The sequence below is a fragment of the Muntiacus reevesi genome, unplaced genomic scaffold (assembly GCF_963930625.1).
Source record: "Muntiacus reevesi unplaced genomic scaffold, mMunRee1.1 SCAFFOLD_114, whole genome shotgun sequence".
Taxonomy (NCBI): Eukaryota; Metazoa; Chordata; class Mammalia; order Artiodactyla; family Cervidae; genus Muntiacus; species Muntiacus reevesi.
Genome location: NW_027077827.1, coordinates 264,051 through 278,548, shown reverse-complemented (window position 1 = coordinate 278,548; position 14,498 = coordinate 264,051). Strand labels below are relative to the sequence as shown.

General features: G+C 43.1%; 1 long non-coding RNA gene across 1 annotated transcript in view; it reads right to left on the bottom strand.

The window, feature by feature from the left end:
* Nucleotides 1-10,616: 10,616 nt before the first annotated feature.
* Nucleotides 10,617-14,498, bottom strand: part of LOC136155178 (uncharacterized) — a 32,941-nt gene continuing 29,059 nt past the window's right edge. Inside the window, exons 5-6 of the long non-coding RNA XR_010660710.1 lie at nucleotides 12,757-12,855; nucleotides 10,617-10,808 (exon numbers count right to left, since the gene is read on the bottom strand). This is a non-coding gene — a long non-coding RNA (uncharacterized lncRNA). The remainder of the gene's footprint in view (nucleotides 10,809-12,756; nucleotides 12,856-14,498) is intronic.

The window sequence follows — 14,498 nt, the reverse complement described above, 5'->3', positions numbered from 1 at the left end:
ACAGACTCTGCGGCTTCAGTGAGGCAACTTCTGCCTAGTATTCCTGGCTAACAATTAACAACCGTCTCATTGTTACCACACTAGGGCTAAGTTCTTATTTGTCTAGATCTTTAACTATATTAACAATGGTTTTTATAACACAACCTTAGCACATTAAAGGCAAAAATACAGCAAGCAAAACACAGCAAGCAAATCACAACCCAATAACCACCTATAGAATAATTTTCTTATGTTTTCTAATAGGACTCCTTTACCCCTTAAAAGGGCTCTATGTCTATTAGGGCTTTTATATAATCAGGTTCTTCATGCTATTTTATGATTAGGATATTATAAGCAATCATGCATATTAGTACCAAGCGCATAAATGCATTTGGCTAACAAAACTACCAGCAGAGGTGTTTGAATTAAAACACTCCTTTCACCCTGAATAATCTCATAAAAAACTACCACCTGGGAAACTTATTGATTAAAGTTCTAAATTGATTCTTATTTGGGAAGAGATCGGGGAAGGCCTTCCTGTCTGTGTCAGAGAAATTAGGGAGTAGTCCATTGAGGCAGGCATCAGAAAGACAGATATCATCTTTAAGGTTAGAGCCGGGGGCAGCTTTTCAAAATTCCTGAAAACCTGATCTGCCTTGCCTGTCAGGCTTTCTCCTCGTGACCTTGTCATGGGTGGGATCTTGTGAACTAGCCTTTTCGAAAACCCCTGAAAACCTGATTCGTCTTGCCCATCAGGTTTTCTCCCTCATGGCCTTGTTAGGGGTAGGGTTTCGTGAGCTGACTTTTTCGAAACCCCTGAAAACCTGATTCGCCTTGCCTGTCAGGATTTCTCCCCTATGGCCTTTTTAGGGGTAGGGTCTCATGTGTTGGCTCCCGGCAACAGGCGGTGCTGCTGGGCTTGCCCAGGAGCTGCCTGACAGACTCTGGCTCACCCGAGCTCTCTGACGGTGCAGGGGGCAGGAACAGACGTGTGCATGTGGTTCTGCCTTGGCCTGGGAGTGTGGAGCCCCTCGCTGGCCCCCAGGCTCAGGGGCAAGGACCCTGAGAGAGGACCACCCTGAGGCGTTTTTTCTTAATAGAAAAATACTGCAAAAATTGCTTAAAGTATCTAGAAATATAGGCAGGGCCAGTGTCTGTTTTAACAGAACTAGGAGTTTATGGTGGAGGTTTCTGTATCTAGGAATACAAAAACTCAATATTTAGAATCAGAGACTATATTAATGGGGTAAGGATATAGGCAAATAACTTGAATAAGAGCATATAATTTATTTCATTGAGCAGAATGAAATTTAGTGTAAAAGACTTGTATTTTTCAACAGACCAGAAAGAAGCTTCAGCGTTTTTTAGTCCCATTTATATAAAAAAACCTCAGCTTGTGGTATAGGCTGTGAGTTGATAATGCGAGAAATAATAAATCTAGTGTTTTTGAAGAAATTTCACAGCTTACCAGAAGGATCATGATATGAAATTTTTCTACAGTATTTTAGAAAAGTTATTTGGAAACCAGTATATGTTGGTAATGTGTTCTCAAATCGAGACTTATTCGTAATAAGGTTTTATTAAAGTAAAAAGGAGATAGAGAAAGCCTCTGACATAGGCATCAGAAGGGGGCGGAAAGAGTGTCCCCCTGCTAGTCTTTGGCCAGATGTCATATAACTATCAGCAGTCTGTTAATTAGAGAAAGGAAATGTCTCAAAACTGAAGAGAATAGCACCAGGCCCCTCACCTACAACATGTACTCTGCGAAAACCTAAGCACCGGGTGAGTTGTCTCCGGCCACAAAATGATTGACATGAATCTTGAAGAAAGGCAGGTTTTCTAGCAAATACACTTTCATTCACATAACTTAAGAGAACATTTGCATGAGTAAACATACCAGTTTGTCAAGTCTGAATATGAGTCTTAGGCAGAACCAACTTGAAGACAGAGTCTGGGGTAAATGTATAGCACATTAACACAGTATTTTAAGAGAAACCTCTTTGCAAATTCATATAGAGAAGAAGAAAAATTATACATACATACATATATATATATATATATACACTTACTACAACTGACTTCCAGTTAGCTGTGGTAGAACAGGAAAAAGAATATCCAACTCTGTATTCTTAACATTATGAAAATATTATTCGTTTTATTGTTTACAGTCATCCAATTCTAACTTTCTGAAGTAAGCATTCAGAAAAATAAAAAAACTGTCTAACTACTAGGCGGTCTCCCATCCAAGTACTAACCAGGCCCGAACCTGCTCAGCTTCCCAGATCAGAGGAGACAGGGCACGTTCAGGGTGGTATGTCCTTAGACCGAGGCAGCTGCCAGGCGCCCTAAGAGCTCTGCATTGCACCTCCCTTTTTGTTCTGACCTGCTGGTCGGGCCTTGAACCGCAGCTCTCCACGGGGGGCGCGCGCTGCACTTGAGCCAGCCGCACGACCCGTGACTGGACTCCGGCCGGCCAGGCCCTGCAGCTCGGAGAGCAGCCGACGCCGCCCCAGCCCCGCACACCGCCACCCCCAGCCAGCACCCGTCTGGCCCGGCCCGGGGCGCTTCTGGGAACCTGAGCGGCCTTGCGAGCCTGCGGGAGCTGGGTGGGGCAGCGAGCGGCGCCGCACCGCTCCCCCCCCACCGCCCCCCACCATCCCGTTTGCTACTCAGGGTTCACGTGGCTCCGGAGGTGTGTCGCTTTGGCCCGGGGCCGCGGTCCTCGGAGCCTCCTGCGGGACACATTTTCGGGATGGGTAGAAGCATTTCCCACTACAGACAAAAGAGCCCACACAGTGGCCCAAATCCTCCTCACAGAAATTATCCCCAGGTTTGGCCTGCCTTCATCCCTACAGTCTGATAATGGCCCAGAATTTACATCCAAGGGCACCCAACAACTTCCTCAATTCTTACACACACCCTGGAAATTTCACATTCCATACCCTCCCCGGTCCTCAGGAAAGGTAGAAAGGATGAGTAGAACAATCAAAAAAACCCTTACCAAACTAACCCTCGAGGTACATCTGAATTGGAGTAAACTTTTACCAATTGTTTTCCTCAGAATACAGGCTTTGCCCAGAAAGCCCCTGGGGCTGAGCCCCTTTGAGGTGATGTATGGAAGGCCCATGCTCCCTCCTGGACTCCCCCCTGAGCCTCCTCCCATACCAAGCTTCCTACACTCCCCCCTCTGCTGACGCAACTCCGCAATGCCCTCTGGAAATACATCAGTCACAATCTGCCTGCCCCTGACCCCCAAGCCTCCCTGCCCCCTTTACAAATTGGGGACATGGTCTATCTGTCTGATCATCCCCAGGGTGACCTAACCCCACAGTGGCAGGGACCATTCAAAGTCATCCTCCTTGCCCCAACTGCAGCTAAACTCAAAAAGGTCGCCTCCTGGGTACACCTCTCTCGTCTAAAATGGGTCACCTCCAATCCTGCGCTGCCCTCCTTAAATGACACCTATCAGGTCTCCCGCACAGCACCCACCTCCTTAAAATTCACCCAGCGACAACCCCTGCCAACTATCGGAGAGGACACTGAATGACCTGGACTCTCTTCAACCTACAACTGCTCCTGACCCAACTACTACAAGACCTCTGGATCAGCGCCCCAACAGGAACTTCCTTCAAAGACCTGACTGCACTGGTGTCTCAACTGTGGCTCCAGGGAACCTTCTACAACCTGACTCCAGACGAAATTGATTTCTTTACTCTCATTCTCTACATCATTCTACATCCTAATGAGCACTGTTCCTCCTCAGATTCAAATCACCACCAACTTGGGGCCTTCTGCCCCTCACCCTGACTGACCTCTCCCTGTCTCTCTAACTATAGCTGCACTCCTAATCTTAATCCTTGCTGTAGGCCTAGTAACTGTCTCCCCTCAGGACTGGCCACCTATTCTTCATCTTTCCGTGGGTATCGCCTACATTGCTAGCTGGGTTCTACTCCTAGGGTGCTATTTCCTCTGTACTGTCTAACTAACAGCCCCATGACTCCCCTGCTCCTTATCCTTGCTGCACTCCCCAGCCTCCTGGCTACTCCCTGCCCCTGCTCAGACATTTATTCCTACGTACATTCCTCATGTTACAATACAGCTCCAAAACCATGCACCATGACATGAACCTCGGGGGCGGGAAGTCCAAATCCCTACTCACTGTCAAAGTACAAAAGAGAGGGAGTTTCATGAGTACCTGCCATAAGCCAAATGGAAGAAACATATGTTTCTATCCCATTACCCACTGGGGGTACTCAGACGGGGGTGGGGTACTAGATCAAAATCGGGAAAAGAAACAAGAACAAGTTACAAAGAACATAATTTCCCGGTTACAGTTGACCCCTGAGCCTTACAAACACCTAGACCTCCTTTCCCAATTACGGCCTCTCCTAAAACCTACCTCTGGCAACCAACACCTTCCCCGCCTTCTCAACTCTTCCTTTCAATTCTTCCAGTACACACCACACACATCCCAGTGTTGGATATGCATGTCACTCTCTCCCTCACCACACAGAGCCATTCCCTTACCCTCAACCTGGCTGTCACAGGGCAACTGTACTTCCCCTTCCCAACAGAAAACTACACAACTCATTGGGCCAGTCTCTGACAATGTCCTTACTCTCAGCCTCTTCAAACCTAACCTGTATTGACTACTCTAGTCCCAACTGCACTGGTCTTACAAACTCCACTCCCTCCTTCTGTTCCACTTGGGTTCTCTGGAACAGCACAAATAATTGCACCAATCCAGGAATCTTCATTCTCTGTGGGACCTATGCATATTCATGCCTCTCCTTAGACCCCCGTGGACCCTACATCTTGGTCTTCCTGACCCCAGGCCTAACATTCCTCGAAGAGGGAGAGCTAGAACAAAGAGTTTACCCCCCAAGGGGAACTTTCCCACAGAAAAAGATGAGCTGTCATCGCCACCCCCCCCCCTCCTGGTTGGGACTGGCATAGATAGCAGCAGCCCTAAGGCACCGGGATGGGAGGCATCTCGACCTCTGCCCATTTCTATTACAAGCTGTCCCAAGAACTTAATGAAGACATGGAGCAGGTAGTAGAGTCCTTCGTTTCAATCCCAAAACAAATTAACTCATTAGCTTCTGTGGCCCTACAAAATAGGCGAGCCCTGGACCTTCTCACTGCAGAAAAGGGAGGGACCTGCCTTTTCCTAGGAGAGGACTGCTGCTATTTTGCTAATGAAACGGGGATAGTCCAGGGTCGAGTCAGAGAACTTAGAGACAGAATTGAATGCCGCAGAAAGAGTTAGAAAACCTTTACATTCCCCAAAACCTGTTCCCACAGATCCTCCCTTGGCTGCTCCCTTTCTGGGGCCATTAGTATTTATCATTCTATTCCTCTTATCTGGACCCTGTCTCTTTAATCTCTTTCAAAGGTTTCTCCAAGAACGGATTCGGGCCATCTCTTGAGATCAGGTCAAGACTGTTTTCTTCTTCTCGAGAGCCTCACCTCAAGCTCAGAAAAAAGGAGACTGTGGGCCCTAGGACGATCCTCCATTCCAGACCCAAAACCGTCGCACCATCCGGCAGGAAGTAGCCAGAGAGATAAGGCGCCCTTCTCCCCCCCCCACCCTTTTTTTTTTTATGATTTCAGGGTCTGGAATGAAGGAGTCTTTTGGGCCTAGAAAAGAGAGCAACAGTCTCAAAGGCCCCTTGCTGAATCATCTAACTTTGGAGAAAACAAAGCATAATTTTAGTTCCATCCTGATGCTCCAGGCCAGTTGCATCTATCTGGGACTTATCACCCCCTGTCCGGAAACCTACCACCCCCTACACCCGCCCAGAAGACTTATCACCCTCTGCCCAACTATAGAGTGTCATTTCAACAAAAGAATACTTAAAATATCCCGCCTGATTGACGTTTCCCTTATTGTTTCCACAAACCTCCCTATAAGTATGAAGCCTCCCTGATCCCTCTCGGTGCTCAGCCTTGTCGTTAGGCCGACTGTCGCCCCTCCTTGCCTGAACAAAGGCAACCTACTTCTGTTGAGGTCGGCTCTCCTTTTCTGCCTGGCCGGAACTATGCCTTACAGATGTCACTGAGGGTGGTGCTTTCTGGAGATCTTTAGCGCAGCCATGGCCTGTATTGGAACGTCTTCCTCTTAGGGCTTTTGTTGTTTCCATTTTGAATGTCGGGGGCCCCCTTGGGTCGAATTTTCCGAGGAAAAAGTTTGTTGGATCCACCTGGGGAAATACAAGCATATCCTTTTCCCTGTAAGATTAGTTTCCCAGATTTCCATTGTTTCATTAACCCGTCTTGGTACCAAATGGGCAGGGGAAGAGACGTGTCCTTCAGTTCCTCGAAATGCCTTTCTGCCCTGGTTAAAATATTTCCCTGTGGCAGGTTTAAAAACTTTAAAATGAATAAAGCTGTATTAACAATAGTGATGGGTTGAGAAAATATCTTATGTTGGAATCTAGTAAAGTCTGCTCTGGATAAGGAAGACAGCAGTGTTCCTGTGTATTCCCCTTTCTTTAAGTTCTTTTTATTTGTAACTTTAGTGTGTGAGGTGCTCGTTCGACTATGTCTCGTGTCTGTGGATTATAAGGAACACTTATAATATGTTTAATAGAAAAAGATTGTAAAAATTGTTTAAAGTATCTAGAAATATAGGCAGGGCCAGTGTCTGTTTTAATAGAACTAGGAGTTTATGGTGGAGGTTTCTGTATCTAGTAAAACAAAAACTGAATATTTAGCACCAGAGACTCTATTAATCGGGTAAGGATATAAGCAAATAACTTGAATAAGAGCATATAATTTATTTTGTTGAGCAGAATGAAATTTAGTGTAAAAGACTTTGTATTTTTTAAGAGGCCAGAAAGAAAGAAGCTTTGGCATTTTTAGTCCCATAAGAATCACCTGGGCCACTTACTGGATTTCATTTTGTTATCTAGTGCCTAGCACAGTTTCTAGGACAGAGTTGGAAATTAATAAATGTGTACATTCCTGGTATTATAGTCTAAAACTTGCAACACTAATAGTTGCAAACTTAAATGACCCTAATGGTTGTAGAATTTTCTTGCATCTACAAAAGACAGTCCTAGCTGACTGGGCTTAGGAATTTTTCTTCATCTACTTGGGACTTCTTTCCTCCTATCCCTCACTGTCAGATCCCTTGTGCTACCTGACTGCATCTATCCACAGTCTACACACCTAGTTTCTTCTTTGGCTCCAACGCAAAGTCAGAGGCTAGGAGTGAGAAGGTAATCCCCTGTGGCTACATCCCCACAGTAACACCCCCGTAGGCCCCATCCTGCTCCTCACCTGAAAGCCCCTGCCATAGCTCCTGGGATGAAATGCCCCGGGTAGCCTTCCTACCTGAAGAAGGAAGAGGAACAAATACTGAGTCTAGATTTCACTTGGAAATTCAGATGATTAATGTGGGTCAGTCCTAGTCTACAGTTCATTGGAACACAGGGACATTTAGAGAAAACATTTGTGGGAGCTTAAAACTGGATTAGTTTTCCTGTTTGTTCATTATTTTTCTCATTATTATGAGTGTTAAAAAAAACCAAAAAAACCACCCAAACTTGAAATTTCACCAATGCTGGATTGTATTGAGGAGGGGAGAACTCACAAGTGCATACTCAATTTCACAGGAACCTGGGGAGTAAGGGAAGAGAATCAAGTGGGCTAGGGCCTGTGGGGAGAAACGTGCAGCTGGGGGCCGGCGGAGACCAAGTACACACAGCCTCCCAAAATGACGGTCTCAAGGGGACAGCACTCATTCTCAGCTGTTCAGGTTCTCTGCGTCTTAAGAAACTCACAACTTTGTCACTTTTAAGATAAATGATGAATGAAAATGGTAAGGGTGGCAGAGATGCAAAGCGGGGCCTGGAATGAAAGGTAACATAAACAGCACAGAAAGCAAGGGCACAGCTACACCAAGATGGAGACTCAGTGCGTGCTTCTTGCTTGTGGCATGACTACAGCTATCCAGGTTCACATGAGATGGCTCAGCATGATGCAACTTACAAATACCACATGTGCAAAATGAACCTAGAAACCAAAGAGAAACCATCACATGAAAAATGGGGGCCACAGAGGCAGGTTCTGTAAGGTTCAGAGTATGTGAGAATACATACTGAGAGTAATCCTTCCAAAATTAATGGAATGCTTTCTAACATAAATTAGAGAATAATGCTTTTTCCATTATTGACGAGTTTCAGAGATACCAAACACACTGCTTATCATGAAAATCCAGTAAAGTACGGATGACCATGAAGATAAATGAGAATCTTAATAATAATTCATTCCTGTGTCCATCAGAGGTGACTGAGTTCAAAAATAATTACAAAGCTCCACATCATCACATCTCAAAACGATTCAAATTACCCTCCCACCAACTGTCACCCAGAGTCTACCTTGACAATATTGGCAGGAGTGGCCCATTTATTTATTTATTTTCGCCCATCTCTGGCTAAGATTTTAAAAACCCAAGTTAGGCTATAAAAGGGTAGCAGTTTCTGTCACTTAGGACATTGTCTTCTCTTGAAACCAGTCACTTGCTACAAGGAAGAAACAGATGGTAATAGAAGTTAGTGACCTTATATCCTAATTCAACAATGACAAAAAATCTTCAGGATTCTTCTATGGCATTAAGAAACATTTTTATCTTACCGAGTTCATTCATTGCATGTCTATGCTCTTCATCAAATGAAAGTTTCATTAGAACACACACAGCAGGACAGATCTGATGTTCAACAGGAGCTGGCACTGAAAAATAAAGTTGACATAAACCATAATGCTTTGTTTTCTCAAAGTAGTGATGTTTATTATACCTAAAAAATACTGAGTTTGCAGATATACTTCTCATGCATGGTAGCTTAGTGAATCAACAAGTATTTGCTGAAGAGATGAATAACTACTATACACATGGAAAGGAAAATACAGGTAAAGGGCTTTCCTTGGTTCTGTAAAAATGTTTACCCCTCACCAGCCTTTCACCAAGTCTGCTGGACTAACTCCCATGTAGGTTTATGCTATAATTCAACTAATAACTTAAAAATTATACTGGTTATTTGAAATAATAAAAACATTTTGGTATAAAACTATTTATTTATAATTTATATTTTCAAAGCTGAAAGGCACATGGCTGTATAGAAATGTATAGAGAAACCTAGTGCAACTCTAGTAGAGGAAGTTTATTATATAGACACCAGATAGTAAATAAAAATTTAAAGGAAAAGTGTCTAAGAAAATGTACTTACACATTTAGTGCTATACATAAAGTTTCAAAACTGTTACTTGAAATAAAAATTGAAAAACCAAGTCTATTTTTCAGAAGTAATAGTATTTATTCTATTTAACTTGTCTGAGAACAGGTATTAAGGGCACACAATACAAGTCATTACATAATTGTGGACAGCCAAAGAAAACAATCCAGAAAGATAATGTTCTCCCAGTAAAGCAACTTATTAATTCTCCCTAGCCCTAGGACAAACAGAAATGACATTTCTGCTATATTCTTACTGTTGAAAATTTTTTAATTTTAAATAAATTCACCTTTATACCTAACCCTAAGAGAAATCTACTAAATCTTTATAGATCAAGTTCTCATCATCAGTCTTTCTCCTGCTCCCCCAATCAAGATACTGACTCGATAGTCCTTTGCTGTGTGTATGTCTATGTGTGGGTTCTTACCAGGTGAAAGGAGGTCTTACCTTATATACTTACTGCTTTTGGTTCTTCCCATAGGAATGAAGTAACTTATCTCCTCAAGGGTCCCAACTCCCATGATCCCTGCTCCTGGGGGAGAGGGTTTCTCCCTGAGAAAAGAGCTGGGTGGCTGATCACCCCAGCAGCTGGGGCCCCAAGGCCTGAAGACAGGCAGTGAAGTGGGAAGGACACTGGGCTGAGGGTCAGGGGGTCTGGCCTCTGGCCCTGGATCCCCCACCCACTACCTGTGAAGCCACAGGCAAGTCTTTTGGCCTCTCTGAACCTCAGTCTCTTCATCTGTAAAATGAAGATGATAATATCTTCTCTTCCTACTTCACAAGGCTGTTCTAAGGATCAAATAACAGATATAACACAGCTCTGCATCCACTGAGTAAAGCGATATGCAAATATAAGAGAATGGCTTGGTCACTCACAGCTGAAGGAACTTACGTAAAGTCACTTTCCTGAGCTTAATCTCAAGAGAAGGAGAACATAATCGCTCAAGTTCTTTCTAGATCAACTATGCTATGACTGTTTAAGTCTACTTTGATTTTCTGTTATTTTCTGGTTGTACTGTAGTGCACACAACATTTCCCTTTGCTAACTTTTTTTCCTAGGGAAATAGAGAAATTAAGCTTTAAACTATGTGAGCGGTGCAGGTGGCTAATATGAATTTCCCACTCTGATTCATAAAGACACCGTCCTAATTAAAAAACTTTTCATTTCAAAAACTTTTACATTTGCTTTGTCACATGCACCATATGGAACATACTTGGATTTTTGTCCTGGTCCATGCCTTGTTCATGGGTTTCTTGCCACTCCCAACAGGTTTCACAGTAAGCTCGTATCTGTTCCAAAAGATGAAGGACTCGGATTTCACGCCTGCCTCTCTTGTCATCAGGCTGTGAGTGAATGATGTTGTGGAGTGCTGCACTGGCCCTGGCCAGAGCCTCTTTACCGCCCCAGGAATTGCTCAACAACACAGAGTCTTTGTCATTGCCGTGTAAAAGCTGGAAGAGGAGAGGAAGACATCCAGACTGTCGCATGGATATACAGCTGTCTTGGGAGCTAGACATAGCTAGCAAAGTTCACGACATATCATCCTTATCATGAGTACCAAGCATTGACAACAATGAATACACCATTTCCACCTGTGGGCCAAATGAGTTTAGAAACAAAATTATGACTTTAATAGCCAAAAGCCAACACCAATGAAGTGATGAATGGGATATTAGCTGTAACTCAAACAAAAACAGAAACAAAAACAAAAATCTCTTTCCAGGATGAAGTAATGAGCGTTATTTCAAAATCCATATTGCTATAATCATTATCACCATCTTCTTTATGAGTAAATATTAGTAGTGGTAGTATATAGTCATAAGGAGACAGTAGGTTCTTGCATACCTAAACTGCTATTATCTGGATCAGTGGGTGAAAATCTGTTATCATAATGAAAGACAATCAACTGATTTTTCTCTTTCTCACATCTCCCCCACCCACCACACACACACACACCTACCAACACATACAGAGCAAGAAATGTGGTTTATCTAAAATTCTTTACACAATTAAAAATTTTACTTTTTAAAATCTACAACCATAATCAGTAAAATGTTTTTTAGCAATTACTATTTACTAAGTACTGGTTCTAAGCAATTGCTAACCGTCACCAGATTATAATATTGTTAAAATTATGATATCTCCCTTATACATGTAAAAGTATTTTCTCATAAAGGGATCATATAGGGATGATCCCTGATCATATAGAGATACAAAGTCAATATTCTTATTTAATTTTTTTTAAGCAGCTGGTAAGCATCATTACTCCCTTCCTGTAAATTCCAAGAATTTACTCAGAAGCAGATCAGAAACAGGAAATAGCACCCAGTCATCCTGTCCTGTGATCAACCGCATTTTTTAAAAGCAAGAGCTACTGTGTGAAAGTTGAGGCTATTATAGAAATGCATCATATCTATAAATTAGTGGTTCCAAACCAGGGGCAACTTTAGCCACCTTGAGACTCTTCTGGTAATGTCCTACTATTTGCAAGTGAGCTGTGTGACACAAGCAGGTTACCAGAGTTCTCTGAGGTCCAGCTGTCTCAGCTGCCAAACAGAGTAATTTACCTAATAGGGTTTTCTTTGTGAAGATTAACTAAAGTCACACATGTATACAGGACAGTAGCTGGCATTCAAAAATGTAGTAAGGTCTTAATATTATCATGCAAAAATCACTCCAAAAGGAAATGGTATTCAAGCTGCCAGTTTTCAAGCAATAGTACTCTTATATATTAAAGGTTTTCTTTACAGTAAAAACTACTCGTGTTGGACAGACTGGGGTGGAATTCTAATTTAATTACCATCTTTTTGGCTTTAGTATTCTCACTTAAAAGAGGGGCAAGAATAACACATTCAAAGGGTTTTGGAAAAGATCAGAGATAGTTTACATACAAGTCTTAGCAGTTACTGGCATATTAGTGATCCCAAGTAGTAACTATTGTGAGTTACTAAAAGGATTAAGTTTTATATTAATAATATCACTGCTACTCTAAAATTCATTTCTTATATCGGCATTAGTTATGTAATGCTTTTCCTCAGAGCCATTATATTACTAAAGTAAAGAAAGAGTATGTAGAATATGCTATGAAAACAAGGAAGTATTTAGATGTAATGGAAAATATACTGTTTAAAAAATAGTCCCCGTGCTCCAAATGTAGTGCTTCAAAGGAGGCAGACACAGACTGCATGGGCAGGCGCGAGGGCCCTGGGTCAGAAAACGCTCTGTAAAGAAGGAAAGCCCAAGAAGAGCTCTGCAGGCTGGCGAGGACCCTGAGGGTCACTGTGCAGCAGGGTGGGAAGTGGAGGGCTGCACCACTGCAGCCAGGGCAGCCAGGCAGAAAGTCACGGGGAGGGGAGAGCTCAGGGGGGCGAGCCAGCTGTGGGCTGCACCTCAGGATGCTTGCAGAGACCTGGCTGTCATTTCTTTAAGAGACTGCGATGATGGAAACAAAAGAATACTTAAGCCAAAATTAAAAGAAGCATGAAGAATGTTTTAGTAGAGCACTCAGAGTTCTAGCGACAAGACTCTATAATCCGTTACCTTGGTTCCCAGATGACTGGTCAGCCTTCAAGGAGCTTAATGTGTGCTACTAGAGCTCAAAACACTGGCTGTTTCATGATCTATTCGTGTACTTGACCCCTAGAAATTAAGCAAATTATAGACAGTATAATTTAGATTATAGATAAATATAGCTAGCTTCATGCTAAGATACTCCAAATGAACTGTCTTTAGGGTAAATAGCTAAATATACCATTAAAGTGTGAACATTTATAACTGCTCAAAATGAGTATTTTTATCTATAAACTTGAGTAGAATTTAGAGAAAGACTGAAGGAGGAAAAAAAAAAAACTGTTGTAAAAGACAAAGTACAATGTAGAAGAAACCAAACACTGAAGACATTCTAAGAGTAATATTCTTTCCCAAATCAAAAGGCATGAAACCATATTCAGCTAAATATACACTGGCTGGAAGAAAGCCCCATTGAGTGATGAAATGCTTCCCAAGGCCCACTAGACTTCACACTCCAGGATGTCTGGCTCTAGGTGAGTGACCACACCATCGTGGTCATCTGGGTCATGAAGGTCTTTTTTGTGCACTTCTTCTGTGTATTCTTGCCACCTCTTCTTAGCATCTTCTGCTTGTTATGTCCATACCATTTCTGTCCTTTCTTGGTGCAATGCTAGTCTGTAGGAATGTAAGTGAGTAAGACACCCCCACCCTCGCTGCATATGGAGCCTGGACAGGTTGCTCAACATGTAAACACACAGTGCCGTGACGAGCGCAGGTGTGCAGACAGGAGTGGCGGGCACTCAGCTCAGGATTGTAGAGTAAAGGGCTGTCTGACTGTGAACGACAGAGAGGTGTCTCCTTAAAAAAGAGGAGGGTCAGCCACACAGCAGCTCAGATGAGGCAGAGGCCCTAAGCACAGGTCACAAAGAATGTGTACGTGTGTGTGTGCCTGTGTGAGAGAGAGAGAGAGAGAGAGAGAGAGAGAGAGAGAGAGAGAGAGAGACACACACAGAGAAACTGACTCACTTGGAGATTAAGAGCTTCTTCTGATTGCAATAAGGAGGATGGAGTTGAGGGACCAAGACTCAAGATAAAGAGAGCAGGTGGGAGACTTTTAAGGAAATTTTGGCAAAGGGCTGCTTTTGATCTACAGGAGGAAATGAATGACTCCTTATGCTGAAGCAAGCATACTGTCTTTAAGGATATCTAAATACTTTGACTGTTTCTGGTGGTGAGGATGTAACACAACCCGTAAGGAGCCTTGTCTTCTAGAATTCACCACCTTGTGAACTACTCCTGTGGTTAAGTGTAGGCCAGATTTTGTGTAAGGCTTTTAGCGAACAGACTGCTATAGATATGATGAGAAGTCACTTTCAAGATAAGTTTACAAAAACTGTGGCTTCCATCCTGGACACCCTCTCTTGTTCTTCTCTGAGGGATTGCCAGATACTACACTATGAACTGCTCTTTGCAGAGGCCTTGGTGGCAAGAAATGATACCACTGGCCGACAGCCTGGACATCTCAGGCCTGCTAACAGTCATATGGTGAGTTTAGAAGCAGATCCTCCCCTCATCAAATCTTGAAATGACTGTGGCCCCAGCCAACATGGCGACTGCAGCCTATGAGAGACCCTGAACCAGAGGCACTCAGCTAAGCTGCACCAGGATTCCTGACCTACAAAGACAATAAATGGTTGCTGATTTAAGCTGCTAAATTTGTCAGGCAGCAATAGATAACTAACATATTGTTTGAAACAGAAGAGAAACAAGAG